General features: G+C 42.0%; 1 protein-coding gene across 1 annotated transcript in view; it reads left to right on the forward strand.

Moving 5' to 3' along the window:
* The window catches only part of PIK3AP1 (phosphoinositide-3-kinase adaptor protein 1), a 120,580-nt gene that overhangs the window by 11,744 nt on the left and 87,667 nt on the right, over positions 1 to 21,169 (forward strand). The gene's annotated exons all lie outside the window — the stretch shown is intronic.

A 21,169-nucleotide genomic window follows, 5' to 3' on the forward strand; every position in this document is an offset into this window, starting at 1 on the left:
GAATGGCCTGCTCCAAACCAATAAGTATGACCAGGTGACCTAACACAGTAGGATCCCAGGCCATTCTGTAATATAAATGACAAGTGTGAGTGTAGAAGATGTCTCACTTGAAACTCCCGGGACCTGGATTTTTCCAGAGTTTACTTATCTTTACTTCAGAAGGACACAAGGATAGAAAAAAATGCATAATTCATACTTGCACGATTGTACTTCATTGGTTTGAGGGGTCTGCTGAAACTTACAGAGAAGTCAGGTACAACTGGTTGTTGCAGCGGACGAGCTTCTGTCACTGCTTAGCATGAGCTTATGATCTGGTGGGCAGGCTGCTGTGACCCACCTGTCCATCATCCCACACACCATGGCTGTGTTGTTACTGTACTGGCCTCATGGCGTGTGCGCTAACAGACTGGTCTTTCAAATACTACAGTGGTATTGTTTTTAAAAATAGATGCTAAAAGGGATTCTCTGACTATTGTTTGGCAGTGTCTGATGTTCAGATGCCTAGATAAATTGATCGCTTATAATATTATACTTTTCACTAATGACTGGCTCAGTGTGCTGTGAGCCCTTAGCTTCAAGTGTTTCAGAAGGAATGACATGTTTCACAGTGGTATTTCTGTTCTGAAAGCAAATAACCTCTCATCAGAAAGAGATATTTTAAATGGGAGATTAAAACCAACTGCTTAGTGGAAAATCTGGGTGGTTCAGAATCAATGGAAATGTAGGGACAAATGGAATCATAGAAAACTGTATGAGGCAGGATGGCTTGTGCCTCCAATGTCATTTTCTTATCTGATATTAGATTTGTGAATTTGGGGATTTGAGGTCTCTGTGTGGGGAGGCTAGAATGGCTTAGGTTTGCTTTGGGAATGTCCATGGCCATCACCCTCAGTTGGCCCAGAAATGGGGGGCTGTATCTCTGATTTTTGTGCTGAACAAGCTTTCTTAACAAACGGAAGACTTAAAGTCTAATGTTGTAGCAAAAATGAGTGACGACACTCTATTGCCTGGCTCCGATGCTAACTGGATGCCCAATATTGGGCAATCTATGTAGCCTCTTTGGGTTTCAGTTTCCTTTTTTATGGGACTTCCCCAGTGGCTGAGCCCGTAAAGAATCTATCTGCAATGCAGGAGACCTGAATTTGATCCCTGGGTTAGGAACATCCCCTGGAGAAGGGAATTAGCTACCCACTCCAGTATTCTTGCTTGGAGAATTTCATGGACAGAGGAGCCTGGCAGGCTACAGTCCATGGGGTCACAAAGAGTCGGACACGACTGAGCATCTAACACTAACACTTCCTTCTCTTTAAGAGGCGGGCTTACACTTGTTCTAAGACACTTTCCAGGGCTGAAACCTATGAGTCCCTTAGGCCAGAGAGTCTCAAATACTTTTGAAGCACCACCATCTTGTCCTATTTCATACCTGCTTTGACTCCCCAGAAGCTTAGAGCTAAAACAGTATTTAAGGATCAAATTATCCCTATGCTATGTTTCTGGTATGAGTATGTCCTTAGTTATAGTCTGTATAACTTGTGATAATTTATTTTAATATCCCTCTTGTACACATGAGGTTTTCCTAAGGTAGTTCAAAATAAAAGTCAAAAATAAAATTTTCATACACCCCACTAGTACAAGCTGGCCCAGTCCTATGAGAAATAAATACATGAAACTTGTTTCTTTGACTTTCTCTGTTAAAACAATTCCAGTGGGAGACATAATGGAAAATTGATAATGGGGATGCACTAATGGTAGAAACAATAATTGTGGGGTTACTGATTGTACAGCTATTAAAAGCTACAGGGAGACACATTTCAGGCATCTTTCTAATAACTGAAGTGTGCAAAGATGGGATGGGTGGCCCTTGGAGGTGGTAAGTTCTACATCACCAGGAGTGTGCAAGCAGAGACTGCCTGTATGGTGTAAAAGGAATTCATCTTTGGAACCATGGTTATACCATGTGACCTTCACAATCTTTGATCATAAAATTCTCTTACCTTAAGTTTCTGGGGGTTTTTTGCTAGGGAAACATGTCTATACTGAATCCAGTCTTCCTCCTTCACCAGATTTTCCTGGGGTTTCTAATTCCCAACTGAAGAAATATTGGTCATATTCCTACTGTAACCCCAACAGAAAATAGCAGGGAAAAAGATTTCAATTCATAATCTATGTAACCCTTGAAAACAGTAAAACTCCAAGAATATTTATATACATATATATTTTTTAAATTTTAAGGTCTTTTCTGAGAAAACGTGATGAAATGAAATTTTTATTTTAAGGCAGGGCAAGAAAAAATTAAACATCAAACTCTCTCTGTATTTGGATCTCTCCTCCCCTCCCACGTGTACAGTGGGCATCCGCATTGTGCATTGACCCACGTTAGCCTGAGTTTCTCAGGAATGGGAGTGCCTTCTTGACCATAAAGATCAATTTTTTCTTTCTTCTGACACTAACAATGTAACTTAAAATAATACTGTTCTTTCCCAGCTTTGTATAGGGTCATGATGACTTGTTGCTTGCTTTGTCTGTGCCTACCTGGACCATGTATCCTTGATGAACTTTATGTAAAACATCAGCATGTCATTTTGATGCACAGTCCTTTGTCTCAAAAATGTTTGTGACTGTGCCTTTGACTTCTAGCAGGTAGGAGAGTTCTTAGAGCTTTCTGAGAATCTACTTGCTAGGTTATAATCCTCCGTATGGCTCAAATAAAATTCTTTTTGTCTTCTTAACTTGATAATTAGTTGAATTTTTGTCAACAAATATTACTATTTAGTAAGATATTCATTGAGACCATTTAAAATTTAGGCTAAATTTTAGACCACTTAAAATTTAAAATAAGGCTTAAAGATTAAAAGCTTTAGAGAATAGAACTGGTAATAGAAGTAATAATTCCAGAAACTGGGATCGATTGTGGTGGTTGTTGTTCGTGTCTAACTCTTTTGCCACTCCATTTACTGTAACCCACTAGGTTCTTCTGTCCATGGGATTTCCCAGGCAAGAATACTGGAATGGGTTTCCATGCCCGCCTCCAGGGGATCTTCCCAACCCAAGGATTGAACCCACATCTTCTGCATTAACAGGCAGGTTCTTTACCACTGAGCCACCAGGGAAGCCCTGAATGAGGTTACAAGTAGTTAATTATACTTTCTCTTGCTGCTGTGTTATCTAAATAAGTACTTCTCAAACTTTAATGAGGGTGGGAAGACCTGGGATTCTTGTCAATATACAGATTCTTACTCTATGAGTCTGGATGGGACCCAAGATTCTGCATTTCTAACAAGCAACCAGGTGATGCTGATGCTGCTGGTTAGGGGTCTGCTGAAAACTGAGCTAAGGTCTAAGTCACCCTTCCTTTGTCAAGTCAGTTGTCTTGTACTTCTGTTATGCCTGAATCATTTTCTCAGATATCTACTTTTCTGGAAATGAAGGCACTATCTCATAAGGTTGACTCCTGGACCAGTGTTTACGTATAAAATAAGACCAGTGTTTGGTGCTTAGGCCAGTAGACTTCAGGATAGGGCTCTTGAGTTCTCTTCCTGGTCCTTGACTCACAGATTCAATATGTTAGCTCTGACAGCTTTCAGCCTCTCCATTTTCCAGATGTAAATGGTCCTGACATCGGAATGGGGGTATACTTCCATCACAGTCCTTACTGCTTCTTCATTTAACAGGCGTGTTGATCATAATTACTATGCCACTAAAAATGTTTGGGAGGTTTTATTTCCTACCCCCTCTCTCCAAATTTGTCAGTCACCTTAAAACTGAGCAGATGTTTTAATTATAGAGGCTTCAGTGTGTTGTAACAGCCAGTTTATTTCCCAAGGCCTTCATCTGTAAAATGATGGGGTTGGACCAGGTGATTGGAAGGTTTCTTCCAGTACCCCAGCACTGTAAGATATCATTGTGAGTTTTCTGGGCAAATTACCCAGAACCTTTTAACCTGTTCAGTTTAGTTCCAAAATGTTTGCAGGGTTATATACCCAGGGCATAGAAGACTGTACTATTGTTCTGAATTGTTTGGATTTGTTAGGTGATTATTTTAAAATAAGGAAGTGAGAAAAACCAAGGTACAGCACCGAGATTATTTCCTCTTTTTATAGGCGCTCTATTTTTCTTTTTTTTTCAGGCGCTCTATTCTTTACTGCAAATCTCATTGGAATGTAAAAATAGGTTCTGTTAGTCTGTGTGGGAGAGGTCTTGATGGGTGACACCGAGTTTTATTTCAAAAGTTCTCATAATTTAGTGTGTCCATATTTGTGTGTGTGTGTTGGGGGGAGGGAAGCGCTGAACCAGTTCCTCCAGTATCATTCAGTACTACGTTGGAGATCTTGTCTGCTTTCTTATATGTATTTTCTTTTTACCTCCACTATCTTTTCTCATGCCCTTTGTGCTTCTCATGCCCAGAATCATCATGAATTTTGCCTTTTTCACATGGGGAAAATTTAGAGGGATTTGTCCACATCTGGCCTTCCTTTGTTGATATTAGTATTCTAATCTGATTGTTAAACTGGAGTTTAAAAGGAAAACAATTGAGATACAAATACTTTTAGCTAATCAGATGGATTCCAAAGTCTTCTCCCAGATTTAAAAAGGAACATTTTCTTTTCTGAAATAAAATACAATTGACCCTGGAACAACATGTGGGTTAGGGGTACTGACTCCCCTGCCCCCACCCATGTAGGCAAAAATCTTTGTGTCATCCTTTAGTATTGGTGGGGGATTGTTGCCAGGACCCATGTAGGACACCAAAATCCATGGATGGTCAAGTCCCACACAGGCCCTTGGTATCTGTGGTTCTGCATTTATGGATTGAACCAACAGGGGATCATGTAGTTGATCATTTTTATTGAAAATAAAATCTGCGTATAACTTGTCAGTGCAGTTAAACCCATGTTGTTCAGAGGTCAACTGTAATGTATGTTTATCATAATGTTTAAAAAAGAAAATGAAAAATACACCTGTAGGCTATTTCCAATTTAAAAAATAATAATGTTGCAATAAATCTCCACACAGCTTTATGCCTAAATCTTTGTCAATCTCTGTGGATTTCCTCTTAGCCAGTCTCCGTAGAGCTCCTAGAGATGGTGCTTACCTGCTCTGTGCATCTCCCCACTCTCCCCATGTGACCTGAATTCATGGCCCCTTACTTGGTTTTTTGTTGTTGCAATTTATCTACTTATTTTTCTTTCCCTTTATGCCTAAGTCAGTGATTTACGTTTGCAGTTTCTCTTGCAAAGATACTCATATGGAGAACTGCCCTGAACCACTCCTTCTCCTCATGGAAAGAGCTAACACTAAGGTGATGCTGTGTCATTTGCTGTGTGTAATACACTGGTCACTTCATGGGTATTTATCCCCCACCACAACCCTGAGTGGGTAGATGGTTTTACCACCAGTTCACAGGTGAGAAAACTGAGGTTCAGCAAGGTTCAATAACTTGCATGATGACTGGGAGCAGCTCACATGGAAACATAGGGCCTTCAGACTCATGCTCTGCTTTGTCTTGCTTCCTTCTAAGCCTCTCCCCCCTCATCCTCCTCTTCCTCATGGAGACAAGAAGCAGGAAGAAAGCCTGGGAAAGAGAAAGGATTAAGGACAATGAGGCTTCCCTGAGTTCTCTAGACCACAGGATCCCAAGTCAGACTGGATATTGGCATTGCCCCCCTACTTTGTTTAACATGCTGGTGTCCCCGCCTTACCCTAGGCTGACTGAACAAGAATCTCAGAGATTGGTTCAGACAAAATGAATTTCAAAAAGACTCCGCAGCGGATTATGCTCTGCAGCCATGCTCTGGAGACTCTGTTCCATGCCTGCAGCCCTGTCCATTGGTTTTCTGGTTGGAGGAGCTGGCAACAACTCAGGCCTTGTGGGCTGTCACAGGGCAGGTCACGGGGCAGTGTTCCCAGGGGCTTAGAGCCTGGCCAGGTCACAGCTCACTTCCACGTCACAGGCGGCAGCTTTTAGACAGGGGAAGAGAGACAGACCCTCCCAGCAAAGGGGAAGTGACTGCACCCTCCTTGCTCTCCTTGCTGTGGCAGCCTCGCTGATGGTAAGTCCGTGATGGCTTCTGGGGCTTCTGTGCTGCCTTGCAGAGACTGAGGGGAGAATCTGATCTGGGGCCTCTTGAAATAGTCAATTTTTGTTCTGCTGTCCTCCTGCCTTGTGGCCTTGGGTTGTTGGTTCTGCTCTCTCTCTGCTGTGGTTTAATTCGCACTTAAGGTTCCCCCTTAAATGACCCTTGCAGAAATATGTTTCCTTCACACAGTCTTCCCTTTTGAAATAATCTTTGATTTGGAGAGACGATGCCCAGCTGGGATGGTAAAATCTGTCCCAGTGTCACTAAAAAGCTGCAACATGTCCAAAGGTCGTTTGGATTTCCCTTGCCAGGTATCTTGACCACCTCACAGAACGAGATGCTTCCTCCTAGCTACACCTAAAAACAATCAACGAGGACTAATGTGCAAGATAGATTTTTGTACCCATGGATCTGTATGAATTTCCCACAGAGCTGTGGGCCCAGGTGGTGTTGTGGAATTGGCCACCCTGCTGCTTCAAAAGCCACCCAGAGACAGCCTTCTGCTCCCAGCTAGACTTTCTGTGGTCCCTCAAGGAAAATATCTGCAAGTCACTTTGTCAACTGTGGTTGCTGAGGTGCAGTGAAAAGGGAGTGATGAATGCTGAAGTTTCCACTAGTGTGAGAATCTCAAGTTTGCACCTGTTTTTGTATGAATTGTCTAAATGCAGGCCAGGATGGAAATATCAGATGTAGGGATTTTTTCGCTTGGTTTCTTACCCTGTAGTTTCTGTAGTTTTTGCAACTCACTTCTCCTGCGATTATTGCTAGAGGAGAATACTAGAATGGAGGAGCGATCTGACATCTGTTTTACCCCTTCAAAGCCCTTTTGTAAACATTATCTCATTTGGTCAGTGCTATTTTCTTGTAGTGTTAGTAGCTCAGTCGTGTCCAACTCTTTTCGACCGCATGGACTGTAGCCTGCCAGGCTCCTCTGTCTATGGGATTCTCCAGGCAAGAATACTGGAGGGGGTTGTCATTTCCTTCTCCATTCCCAACCCAGGGATCGAACCTGGCTCTTCTGCATTGCATTTTCTTATAAGGCACACAGTATTATCATCACCACTTTACAGATGAGGAAAACAAGGCCTGGCAGGTTCACACAGCTGTTGTTCCATTAGAGCAGGATCAGGTCAAGCCCTCCTGCCTTGTAGTCCCAGGCCTAACTCTTTTCTTATCCAGACGTTGCAGTGAGGCTTCCATTCTCAAGACCCTGTGCTAGGTGCTGAAACAGAGCAGGGAAGCCAGATATAGTCATTGCTTTAATAGTCCCTGCGTTCTAGACCAGCACTATTCAAAAAACGTATAACACAAGCTACATGTGAAATTTCAAGCTTTCTAGTAGCCATAGTAAAAAAAAAATTAAATACTAGAATAAAAAGAAACAAGTGAGTAAATTTCAATAATGTGGTTTACTTAGCCCAATATATCTAAAATTTCAACCTATAACCAATGTAAAATTATTAATGAAATGTTTTCTATCCTTTTCCTCATACTAAATCTTTGAAATCTGGTGTGTGTTTTACACATAGAGCACACGTTTTAACTGTTCAATAGCCACATGTGGCCAGGCGCTATCATATTGGACAGTATAGATCAAGAATGATGCTGCTTAGAGAACTGGGGGCCATATCTGTTACTATTTTAATACATGAAATGTCGTATATGTTTTTAGAAATGACTGTCCTGGTTTTTTTATTAATTTATTCAATCAGTCATTCAGCAAGTATTGAATGAGCATCTGTCATGTGCTCGTCTGTAAGGAATATCTGTTCATTGTTTTCTTTCCTTTCTCATCTCCTCTTTCTGGCTTTTCTTCCTCATTCCTCCCCTTTCTTTGTCTCTTTCTATATTTTGTCAGCTATTTGGCTATGTTCCCAGGCTCTGCAAGTGTACACTGGGTAAGACAAAATTAACTTTGATTAACAACGGCGTTTCTGTCCTTGGAATGACCAGTTTATCATATGTACTGGTGAGACTGGACTCCTGGCAACCTATCATATCTGAAGGCAGAAACTAACCAGGGTGCTTCTGTCTATCTGTTTACCTACCTGTCTACCTACTCATCTATCTAAAATTTGCAAGTATGTATAGAGCAGCATTTATATATATTTATGCCAGTGTATATGTATCTGTGTATTTTATACTGGTTTATGAACTTTTTCACTGCAAGGATACACAAGGAATTGTTAATAGTGGTTGCCTTTTGGTGGATGGAGGACATTTTGAACTTTTTATTTTAGACATTTCTCCAGTGTTTAAATTTTTCTCTGATGCTAATTTTTACTCTTTGAGATTTTAAAAGAGAAAACTGATGGGTCATGGGGATTTTATGAATCTAGAGGAAGGAGTTGGACTAATACCCAACTACTCCAAGTAGGTTGAGTTTCAGGTTAAATTCCTTTCTGCAAACTCCTTGGCCTTTTTTTCAGCTTCTTTAGATTGATCTTCTGGGTAAGGGGAAGTGACACTGGTTTGTTTATTGCTGTAATGACTGTCCCATCAGTCACTCCATGTGGGCTCTGCTTGAAAAGAGGGAACAGCCACTTATCACTGAGTCATAGTTTTACTCTTCTCAAATGGAATTTGACTCTTGTGGAATTTAGATTGATGTATCCTTAGGTTACTTCAGTCTTTGTGACAAAAAGTAAGAGAATGTGGGTGTATATTTCACAGACTTTGACACCAACTGGCTGTGCCACTGTGGTCAAGTCACCTGGCCACCCTGGACCTGTTCTTGTCCTTGTTAAAATGCCGGGAGGTGCTCAGATCGACATCTCAGACCTTTAAAGTCATGAAATTCCATGGTTACAACCACATGTAATTTAAATGTCTTACATTTCATTGTTCTCAATCTAATATTTTTCAAAATCCCATCAAGGTATTGTATATTATTTCAGCTAATAAGTTATTCTTTCCAACAGAATTTAAATAGAATTTTAAATGACATAAAAGTAGCTTCCTGTTTATGGACATTAGCCTAAATTCAGCCTTAGAAGAACATAGCAGTATGCCATTATCTGTGTGGGAATGAAAGAATGCACATATTTCCCACTTTGTATATATTGTTTACTGTGGGTGTGTAGATACACGGTTGTGGCTCACAGGAAGATAATGGAGGCAAGGGAAACGGGGGCAAATGTGCATGACAGAATGGCTCTGTTAACTTCCCTATTTTTGCAGGATGTTTTCACAGTTTTTCAATTTAGTTTCCATTGCCATTCACATGACTGAGAGTGTGTCTGAGATGGCTGAGGAAATAGGATGATTCATGCTGTAAATGATTTTTTATCATTGGAGAAATTATTGAAGCCATGGCAGCCTTGTCATATAGACTTCTGGGCAGAAAACTTGCTTATGTAGCCAGTTTGGTAAAATTTAGATGTGAACAGTGGTCAGCTGATTTTCTAAGATACAGAAAAATGAACAAAATTAATAATCGATAAAGTTGCCTTTTCTCTAGGGGAAAAAGCCATTTGGAGACTGTTTTACTTTCACTGTATTTATGTTTTTAAAGAAAATACTTGTCTCCACTGACAGATGTTGTGTGCTCAGTAAATGGTAGTGGATGGATGAGTGGCTCGGTGGGTGCGTCCATGGATTGTTGCCATTTTCCTTATTCTTGAGCCCATTTTGAAGGTCCTAGTTGGAGAAAAAGATATCCTTCCTGTGAGCATCCTTCTTAAGGAGCCTGTGCTGCTGGTGCTGTGTGGATCATCAGTTGTTTGCATGGAGCAGATTTGTCTGTGGTCACATAGTTAGTATGTGTCTGAACAGAAACTTGTCAAACTGATTCAGAGCAAGACAGCATCTACTGAGTGCATCTTTTTTTGCTGTGTCCATACAACCTAGATAGCATATTCAAAAGCAGAGACATTACTTTACCAGCAAAGGTTCGTCTAGTCAAGGCTATGGTTTTTCCAGTGGTCATGTATGGATGTGAGAGTTGGACTGTGAAGAAGGCTGAGCGCCGAAGAATTGATGCTTTTGAACTGTGGTGCTGGAGAAGACTCTTGAGAGTCCCTTGGACTGCAAGGAGGTCCAACCAGTCCATTCTAAAGGAGATCAGCCCTGGGATTTCTTTGGAAGGAATGATGCTAAAGCTTAGTACTGGATGCTAAACTAAGCTCCAATACTTTGGCCACCTCATGCGAAGAGTTGACTCATTGGAAAAGACTCTGATGCTGGGAGGGACTGGGGGCAGGAGGAGAAGGGGACAACAGAGGATGAGATGGCTGGATGGCATCACTGACTCGATGGACTTGAGTCTGGGTGAACTCCGGGAGTTGGTGATGGACAGGGAGGCCTGGCATGCTGCGATTCATGGGGTCGCAAAGAGGTGGACACGACTGAGCGACTGAACTGAACTGAACTGAATACTTAAACATATACCAGATATGACAGCCTATCCCAGAAAAGAACCAGGTATGCTATTATAGAGGCCAGCTAGTAACTTGAATTGTTAACTCCATGGGGGTGTGCATGGATCATTAGTAGCAGAAATTGAGTGCATCCTTTTGAAGGAGAGCATTGAAGTGAAGAAATCTGAAGTGTTCAGAAGAAACCTCTAGAACTGGCTTAGTGGTTTTGGGAATTCCTTGATTTCCCGCCCCCCCCCCCCCCACCGGGTTTGTACCTTCTGCATTTGTGTATCTTCCTTATCACTCTTTCAAGATTAGACCCATACTAGCCTTTCATTTAAAACAATGCTGGTTGAACGTGCGTATTTTGTCTGCCAAGTTGCCAGTTTCACTAACAGATTGCTGGCTCGCTCTCTAACATCTGATAACACAGGAAATAGAGGGGAAGCTGATGATGAAATAAAAATGCTCTACTTTTAAACTGGACTAAAACAAGTTTCCTTTTATATATATCGGCTAATGTTTGAAGCTGTAACTAAAGTTAAAGCATGCAGTGGAATTGACATTCATCAAGACTAGCAGATAGAATATCAGTGTTAGCTGTTGACTTTTTTTTTTTTTTTTTGAGTGTGTGAAATGTGGGGAAACATTTTTTGTTGCAGGATATGGTATTTAGCATCACAAGTGGAGTTGTAACCTGAAAAGAAAACTGAATTCTTGGTTGGTGTTGAACCAAAAGACACAACCTAGGCAATGGCAACCCACTCCAGTACTCTTGCCTGGAAAATCCATGGATGGAGGAGCCTGGCAGGATACAGTTCATGGGGTCGCTACGAGTTGGACACCACTGAGCGACTTCACTTTCACTTTTCACTTTCATACATTGGAGAAAGAAATGGCAACCCACTCCAGGGTTCTTGCCTGGAGAATCCCAGGGACAGGGGAGCATGGTAGGCTGCCGTCTATGGGGTCACACAGAGTCGGACACGACTGAAGCGATTTAGCAGCAGCAGTAGCCAAAGATCAAGAGAACAATTTATTATTGCTTGTAGCAAGTAAGGAGAACTCTGGGGATCTTTCCGGAAGCAGTGTCTCCCTGAACAGCAAAACTGGGGAAGCTTAGAATACATGCATATTCATGAAAGGGCTGGAGCAGAGGCGAATTCAGCGTGGAACTGGGGCAAATGTGGACAGAGTCCAAGCTTTAGTTGATTGAATTCAGGAGGGTCAGCTTCATCACTCCATCCTCCACCTGGGTTGGCGCCTTAGTTCCTGTAGAACTCAAAGATATGTTATTATGTATAGCCCTTGAGGAGGAACTAGGACTCTGCTTTATCACTGCACTATTGTTTGACTGCCTTCTCTTTGTTTCCTTAAGATCATAGTTTACTGGAAATTACCTGGCAGTCCAGTGGTCCTGCTTTCATTGCTGGGGCCTGGAGTTCAATCTCCGGTTGGGAAACTAAGATCCCATAAGCCACATGGCACAGCCTAAAAAGAAAAAGGAAAACAAAAAGATCATAGATTACTGTTCAAGGGCAAGCATTGCGGCCAGGCTGAGATCACAAAATGACTTAGGCCGAAAGGGCTTCTCTAAAGTCAAGAAAGTCATTCCTGGTTTTCTTTCCAGGGACCCTCTGACCCATTTGCTTACAGAGACAGCCTGTTACTTTTTCTAAAACAGAGCCCCCCTTTTCATTTTCTAAAACTGTCTGAATATCATCTCTTAAAGCCTTGGTTTGTTGCTAGAGAAGGTCTCCAGCTCTGATTATAAAGCATTTTTATAGGAGAAGTTTTTGGGCAAAATGTAATGTTGAAATAATCGTACAGTAGTTGGGCAGCCTAAATGTTTATTTTCATTTTGAAATCAGAGTCCTGTAGATTATAGAAATCCTTTGACATTGTTTCACTCCAATCTCTTCCATGGTACAGGGTGTTCATTTGATTAAAACTTGCCCATGCTCTGGAAACAGTCTAGCTTTAGAGTCTCTAATGGCAAAAGAGGGACAGGGAGCCGTGCAGACAACAAGATGGAAATATAGAATATTAACATGAGAAAAGGCAACTGTGGGATCCTCTGGCTCAGTCTCTCTAGTTTGAAAGGAACAAAGTAGGACTCAGAGAGGTAGAAGAACTGCCCAGTGTTACACAGTTAATGGCAGAGATTAGCATGTTAATTTATGTTTCTAGTCAGCAAATATTTATTGAGCTAATGGAGTGCCTGCCATGGCGGTGGCACTCTGCAAGGTACTGGGAAGACCTGATGGAAAAGTCATACTCAAGTCCTGCTCTTCAAGAGTTTATGTGTCCTGGAGGTAGAGGACAGCTAAACAGCCAGTTGTTCTTTTAATTACTTAATGCCAAGAGGGTACAGCATTATGAAGCAGAAGGCAGGGAGCTCCCTATGAATAATAAAGGGGATCTGTGGTTTTCTAAGGGCCCTTTCGATAGTTCCTTACTCTCATCCATTAAGGAAAGAATGAGTTTCCTGAGCATCCATCTTGGAAAAAAGAAGAAAGGCATGGCTGTAGATATGGCAGATATTATACACCTGCTTATCTAATGGTAATGTATTGCCGAAATTAACCATGGCTCTCAGGCAGGGCTTTCATGTTCTCCAAGTAGTGATTAGGACTGTCTAAAATTTTACATAGTTTTACTTAATTTTAAAATGAGCATTTTGATCATTTCTTTAAGTTTATAGACAGCAGTGACGTTGAGAGGTATTTATTACTATGTTCCCACAATTTGGAACTTTTACATTCTTGTTTACCTAAATGTGAGTTGGTTGGAAGGACAGGCTAAAGATAAGTTGAAAATGAATAAGAATCAATATAAAATCCTATTCAGCATTCAAGAAAATAATTAAGCAGTTGTACAAGAGCAGGATGAAGGAATATATATGTAAGAGTTGTGCATGTGAGGTCTGGTGGTTTTAGCTGAAGGCAAGCTAAGCATGGTCAACAGAGCTTGATCATGGTCAACATGTTGCCTCCAACTGGGAGTGACCATTTGGGAAGCTTTGCCACTGATGATGGAACCTTGAGTCAAAACAATCTTGACAGGCAGGAACCTGGCTCCAATCCAACATACAACATTTTACAAGGCTAGGTGTTTATTTGCAATTAGGTCTCAAACCTCGTCTCCCACCCCCAAACAAAACTGAACTATAGAATTAAAGCATGGTGGAGGAAAAATCCTGGCTTCCATGGTTTACATGAAGAAGAGGTGGGGATTTGAGGTAACCACATGCTCAGTATGAATCAGCAAGGTGGCACACCTGCTCTAAGATGCAGTCTTGAGCTTCCCTTCTGAACAACAGCCAGGCTGGAAGAAATGACGGCCCTTCTTGTATTACACCCAGACTGTAGCTACCCATCTGGAGTAGCTGTTGGCAGAAGGTAAGGGAGGGGAAAGTTAGGTTAGGGGGATGAGGAGACCTATAAGCCAAAGCTGTCTCTTTTGGGGGCCTACTTAGAAAGCTGAGTGTATTACTCTGGACTTTTTTTGCTTGTAAGGAGAGAGCCCTGCCCTGGGCCCAAGAGGAATTAATTAAGCTATGGGAAGGGTAGGAGTGTTAGTCCTCGGAGATAATGTGGAACTAAAGATTTGAACTCCAGAGTTACCTCTCCACCTCTCTCTCTCTGTGTCTCTCTGCAAACTAGAATCATTCTCTGATGAGGCATCTCCAAGAAAGGTAATTAAAGCTCCTAGGAACGGCCACTCCTCAGTCCTCCCAGTTCCAGCTCCAGAGAGGAATTGACACTTATTCTCTCAGGTCCACGATTTAAACATCCCGGGTAGGATCTAACTAGTTGAACTTGGGTCAGGTGCCTAACTCTAGGCCAAGGACTATGAATGGCCCATTATGAATGGCCCATTTGATAGCCCGGGGAGTGGGATTTCTAAAAAACTTGACAGCTTCCACTCAAACCACTGGTGACAGTGGAGGGATAGGGAATTTTCCCGAAGAGGATCTGATATTCTGTCCTTATCAATCGATGCAAAAGACAGTTGCCACGTAGCCTGGATGGAAGTGGAGTTTGGGGGAGAATGATGTATGTATGGCTGTCTTTTTGCTGTCCGCCTGACCATCACAACATTGTTAACTGGCTATTGTTGTTTAGTTGCTAAGTTGTGTCTGACTCTTTGTGACCCCATGGACTGTAACCCTCCAGGCTTCTCTGTCTATGGGATTTCCCAGGCAAAATACTGGAGTGGGTTGCTATGCCCTTCTCCTGGGCTTCTTCCCAACCCTGGGATCGAACCTGCATCTTCCGCATTGGCAGACAGATTCTGTACCACTGAGCTACCAGGGAAGCCACTAATTGGCTATACTCCAATACAAAATGAAAAGTTTGTTTTTTGTTTTTTATTTAAAGACAGTTGTCTCAATGAGGGATCTGGAAACATGCCTGTGCCTAAGGAAACAGAGGAACTAACTGAGGGTATTATAGAATTATAGAATTTGGGGCTAGAGTAAAAGGGAGGCTCACTTTTGTCAAAGGACTTGCCCAAGGATGCTCAGCTGGGTGGAGACAAAAGCCCAGGCCTCGAACTCTGAACTTGGAGTTTCATCCAGTATACTTGATTGTCTTCCTAAGAAGAAAATATCAAGGGAAGACAAGAAAATTACCTTCAAACATTTGAAGGACTGGTGTGTGGAAATAAGAATGGTGTTGTTTGATGATGCTTCAAAGGTTAGGTGAGAATTCACGGGCAGTGGTAACCGAAAAGCAGAATTCTACTAGATTTAAGGAAGAATGTCAACACCTGAAGTGGCTAAGCAATGGAGCCCGCTTCCTCAGAAGGTGGTGGCCAGAAGTCCTGTTGTCAGAAGCCTTCGGGCTAAAGACTAAATCTTAGAGCAGTCATGCTACCGTGCTAATCCATACTGAGCATGTGGTCACCTCAAAACCCCAGATAAAGATGTTTATCCAAACGTCTGCCAGTGGTGCTAAAGAAGGAGTCCCTAAAATCCCTACCAACCCAGAGACACTGTCAATTAAAAACCTGGGCGGTGGTGTTTTTTACTTTTTTCCTATAGCTTCCTCCAGTTGTATCGTGTTTACAGTGTGAGATGCTGTGCTGATCGTTTATAATGATTATCTCACTGAATCTTCACCTATCATGTAGACACTCTTATCATCTCCATTATCACATCTGAGGCACAGAAACATAAAGTTACTTTCCCAATGGCACGTGAAAACTTTGTTTTTGCTCCAACGCCCCTAGACTTAACCACTACATTCAATGACATCTCAAAAACTACTTGTTTCTAGTTCCATTTTTACAGTGTCTCTATCAGGTGTCCTCAAAGTGTGATCCTGAAAATACCCGTGTGAGAACCGTATATTTTGGGGTTTGTTGGAGAGCCAAATATTTTTGAAACTCATATTTTTGTAAATATTGACATTCCCCATGTATTTGAACCCTACATTTTTGGTAAATGTTTATGTTCCTGAGCCCTACCTGGTACCCAAGGAACCAGAATGTTTGTGTGGAATGTATTGGAAATATGTATTTCGATTTGGAAATACATATGTATTTCCAATACATCCAAGTACTCAGTATGATTCCGATGGACAGTAAAGTTTGAGAACCACTGGTCTAGATCTTTCTAGGGAAAGCTGGAGGGTAGACCAGATCCTGAAAAGCCCCATAATTCTCTAAACAGCTTAGACTGTCTTCTGAGGGCCATGGGGAGACCTTGAAGAGCTAAAAGTCGAATTTGACGTGATCTGGATTGATTTTCAGTAAGTTCAGTCTGGAGGCTGTGTGGGGATGGCTGGAGGCCAGAGAGTGAGCAGAAGTGTCTTGTATCCTTCACGGGAGAGGGTGGGTGTAGGGCTAAATGTAAACAGGTACTACTGAAATGAGAAATGGAACCCAGGTTACGTGCAGATTTTCTGATGAAATATTACAGTCAATTTCCAAAGGCTCGTGTGAGCATTTTCTTGAGATAGCATCAAATGCTAAGTTCCTCTGACATCTTATTCTTGACCTTTGATTCTTATCACCAGCCCCCCTTTACTATCAGTGGTACATACCCTAGAGAGCTCAGGCGGTGTGTTTGTGCAAGGCCTCATCTCCGGTGGGTGGGGAGTGATGGTTGGCTTGAAGCAGCAGAGACCTAGTATAGCCTATTGAATAAACAAGGGAAACACCATGGTGTGTTGGGGTGGGATGGGGTTGTTTGTCCCTAAATCTGTACATAACCAAGGGTTAGTAGTGTTAGTCACTCAACTGTGTCCGACTCTTTGCAACCCCATAGACAGTACCCCACCAGACTCTTCTGTCCATGGAATTCTCCAGGCAAGAATACTGGATTGGATTGCCATTCTCTTCTCCAGGGATCTTCCCGATCCAGGGATTGAACCCAGGTCTCCCACATTGCAGGCAGATTCTTTACCATCTGAGTTATCAGGGAAACCAAGGGTGGTGAGAGCATTAAATAGTTGTGACCAAGCAGCCATACCATACAGAGGGTGAATTACCTGAGAGCTGTGGGTGTTTTAATGGATACTGTGAAATGCCATTATGCTTCTAAGAGGCTAAGGAAAGCCCTGGTTTTTCTCTCTATCCTGTACTCCACTGGCTTCCCTGAAAAGAATCCACCTGCAATGCAGCAGACCGGGTTCTATCCCTGAGTCGGGCAGATCCCCTGGAGGAGAGCATGGCAACCCACTCCAGTATTCTTGCCTGGAAAGTCTCATGGATAGAGGAGCCTGGTGGGCTACAGTCCATGGGATCATAGAGTCAGACACGAGTGAGCAACTGAGCACCCATGTCTATCTCCTTTAGACTCTGATATCCACGGTTTCTCCTCTCTCTGGACTTTAGGACTCGTTTGCAGGACATCCACAGGTAACACTCATTTATCTAGTCATTTCCTGAATTTCGAATGGGTTCCCCAGGTAAGAGTTTAAATTCTGTAGGAGTGGGGCCTGTGTATTATTCCATGGGATTCTCCACTGTGCCTAGCACAGTGTGGGAACACAGAGATCTTAGTAAATGCTACTGAGTTGGTTGGCTGTTTGGTTGAAGTCTTGGAGGACAGATATTATAGCTACTTTGCAACTGAAGCCGCTTTGACAGAGTGATTAAATTACTCTCTCAGTAGGGTCACAGTCATTATCCATCACAAATGTGCATTGACTGCCTACATCTTGAATTGTTCAGAAAAAAAAATGCTTTCAGAACACTCATGCTCTAAATAAGGAATCAAATGCAGTTTCATATTTGCTTCAGGTGATCTTGCTGCCCTTTCATTAATATGTATTTATTAAACACCCACTCAGTGAATGCAGTGAGGACTTGGCGCTCTATTAGATGCTCTGGAGGCATTACAGATTCTGTAGGAAACACAGGCTGTGCTCTCAAGAATCCTCGTGAACGAAGCTGGTATGTGGGCATTTCTCTGTCAAAGAACAGTTTCAGCATCTAGGACTCGATGCCTGCTGTGGGGGATGGGGACAGGTTCTGGCCTTGCCGTTCTCCGCTTGTCCCACCTGTGTTGTCAGAACTAGCTCCCTGTTTCCTTCTGCTGCCTGGGATCAGGATTTGAGCACAGAAGAGGGCCCTGGAGAGGAAGAAACCAGTTGACCAAGGCAGTTAAGTCCAAGACCTGGAGGCAGGAGGGCCAGGATTCTAGTCCTGGCTTTGGTACCCAGTTCTGGGGTTGGGGGCAAGATTCTCCGAGACTCCATTTCATTATCTGTAAAATGTGGTGAAAATGCCCACCTCACAAGAGCAGAGGATGGAAACACCGGCCCCCCACTCCCCCACAGTCTCCTCCTTCCCCCGGGTTCATATCTGCTCTTTGATCAGCATTTGTCTGATGAGTTTGTTCCCCTCTTTCTATCTTCATGACGACTGGTTTGGTTTTAAGCCCTGATCATTTCTTGTTGAAGAAACTGTTTCTTTTATTTTATGGTAATTTTTAAATTTTTTTTAAGTTTTAGAAATCTCAAAAATTATAAAGGTAATACATGCTTGTTATAAAAAATTTTTTGACCATTAGAAATCTGTAGAGGAAAAAGTGGAAATATTTGTCTGCTTCCCCAAATCCTCGTTCTCTTAGAGGGAACGACCATAAACAGTTCGGTGTGCCTTTCCAGATCATCCTTATAAATTTATAAAATCCATACAGACTTTTTTCTCTATAAATAGAATCACTGTATACATATTATTCTTGATTTTCTTTCAATTAATTGATCCTTTCTTGTGAATTTATAACATATATACACATAAACTCTTTTTTTAAACAAAGTAGATTATTATATACATTGTTTTGCAGCTTGCTTTTTATCTGACCTCATGGACAACTGTCTTTTAATTGGTCTTCATGTTTCCATTTCATACCTCTCCAGCCCATCCTCCACTAGACTGCCAGAAGACTTTTCTAAATCCAGCTGGGGAACCATTGACTACAGGATAAAATCTAGACTTCTTAATATGAAGAGTTCAAAGCTCTGTACCATCTGTCCCCCTGCTGACTTCTATAATTTTACTGCAGTATTAGATTTGTTGTTGTTTGCAGCAGAAACTTTTTGTTCTCTGAACAAAACCTGTGTATACCCACAGTGTTTAAAACAGGCAAACGTGGAGCTCTTGGGGTTCATGTGTCCATTGGTGGGGCCTATAGACCCCAGCTGCTCAGGGACCCTTCCCTGTACCCTAAGCACAATTCTGTATCTTGCTTTATATTCTCTTACGGCCTGTTGGTCCTTCTGAAATCAGCCTAAAAAGATCAGAGATATATACATAATTTTCCAATTTCTCTTTATTCATTACAGGACTGCAGCTCAATAAAGAACAAATCTGGGGGAGTTCGCTGGTGGTTTGGTGGTTAGGATTCAGTGCTTTCACTGCCATGGCCCTGGGTTCAATCCCTGGTCAGGGAACTAAGATTCGTCAAGTCACACGGTTCACGGCCAAAAAAACCCCAATAAATTTGGGAGCTTTTTGTTAACCTTGTTACTGGGAAAAAATGAATTCCATATGTGTTAACTTTTTGTGACATGTCCTGAATGATTCCTTGAAGATTCTAAGATGTCCAAACTTAGACATGGAGATTTAGAAAGCCATTTTTGGGGACTCATTCTTGTCGCATTAGGCATTCTCCTATTATTGACCTTTCTCTTTGTTCTACAGTAACTATTGTATTATATTTCAATCTTTATGATCCAAAGACTGTGAGATCCTTTAGGATTGAAACAAGAAGATCTATTAGAGAACAGCTGTCCATGAGCTAAGAAAGAGAGCTGCAAAACAAAATGAATCCAGCTGAGTAGTCCCAGTATCTGGCTCAGTGCCTGGCACATAATAAATGTTCAATAATCTTTTCATCCCCAGAAAGCATGTTAGGTATGACAGTTCCCTTGTCAACACGGAGGAAGAGATACAGTCATTCGTATCACCAGGCGTGTGAGGCCCATAGTTTGCTGTTGATATAGCTTTGGAAATGGCCCCCAGGACTATAGCAGGTGAGGCTGGTCAGCATCTCTTCTTGCCAAACCACAGCCAGGCTTCCTCTGCTCATCCCAGCTGCATGGACCGTAACAGAAAGGGGAAACTTGAGGTGCTCTCTCTTTGCTTAATTCACACCAGTGATAGGCTTGTGCATCTTGAATTTGATGACCACTGAATGACCACCCAAAAACCATGCTGGGATTATTTTAGATTCAACACCAGTCATAAGAAACTCTGAAAAAAAATCAAGACATAAATAACTCAAGCTGAATTTTGTGGTTTTTGTGGATCTATTTATTTATATTTTTCAATAGCAGTAAATCTACAGCCTTAAGATACTCAAAATAACATTCTTTGCTTCTTTTGACCTCAAAAGCCACAGGTCTGTTTTATTACTAGGAGGCTGTGTTGAGGGAGATTGAAATCTTCCTACTTATCTTTAAAAAAACGAAAACAAATGAAAAGCCAAGAACCCCTCTGTTGGTTGCAATGCACGTATTGGATAGTCTCTTCAACTGTTAGAAAAGGATTTGAACTTTATCCTCACGCTGTCTTATTAATTGGCAACTGGTATATCACAGGGTGTCATCTCAAGTGTTCTGACCTCTGAATTCTGTGATCATATTTATGTTTTACATTTCTTACCCTTGGTCCATTTTTTTCTAATATGGAATGTGTTCAGTTGGTCCATCTTTTCTGGTCAGTTGAAAGGTACCCGTTCTGTCTTAAATTCTGCTGATTCTGCCTCAACCTTTTTTATTAAGGTCGTTGACACCAGTTCATTGGTCTTTAAGTGCGTTGGGGGGTCTTCTTTTTGATTATTCCTCTACACTGCCCTAGGTAACTCAGTGGCATGTATCTCCTCACTCCTCCTCCAGCACTGCCCAGGCTCCCCACACCATGGTCTTGTAGAGCAGCGTATATTGTACAGTACTGCCTGCCTGCTCCCAGATCAGACTTCATAGATCAAGCCATCTTTTCTCAGTGATCTGGGATTGGCTTCAGCATTGGTCTCACTCAGGGGTCTGGACATCCAACCCCATCCACTGGAGTTGGCACTTGATGTGAAACCAGCATCCCATTCCTGGTCTTGCACTCTCCACATTTATTAAGTGAGATGACACTCTCTTAATATGTAAGGTTTCTCACTTCTGGGCATGTAAGATATTTTGGCCATTATCTGTAAATACCCCTATCTTTTGCTTATGTTGCCTAACTAGCTATGTCAACACTTAAGTGGAAAAGGATGACTGAATACCT

The sequence above is a fragment of the Bos mutus genome, chromosome 26 (assembly GCF_027580195.1).
Source record: "Bos mutus isolate GX-2022 chromosome 26, NWIPB_WYAK_1.1, whole genome shotgun sequence".
Lineage (NCBI taxonomy): Eukaryota > Metazoa > Chordata > Mammalia > Artiodactyla > Bovidae > Bos > Bos mutus.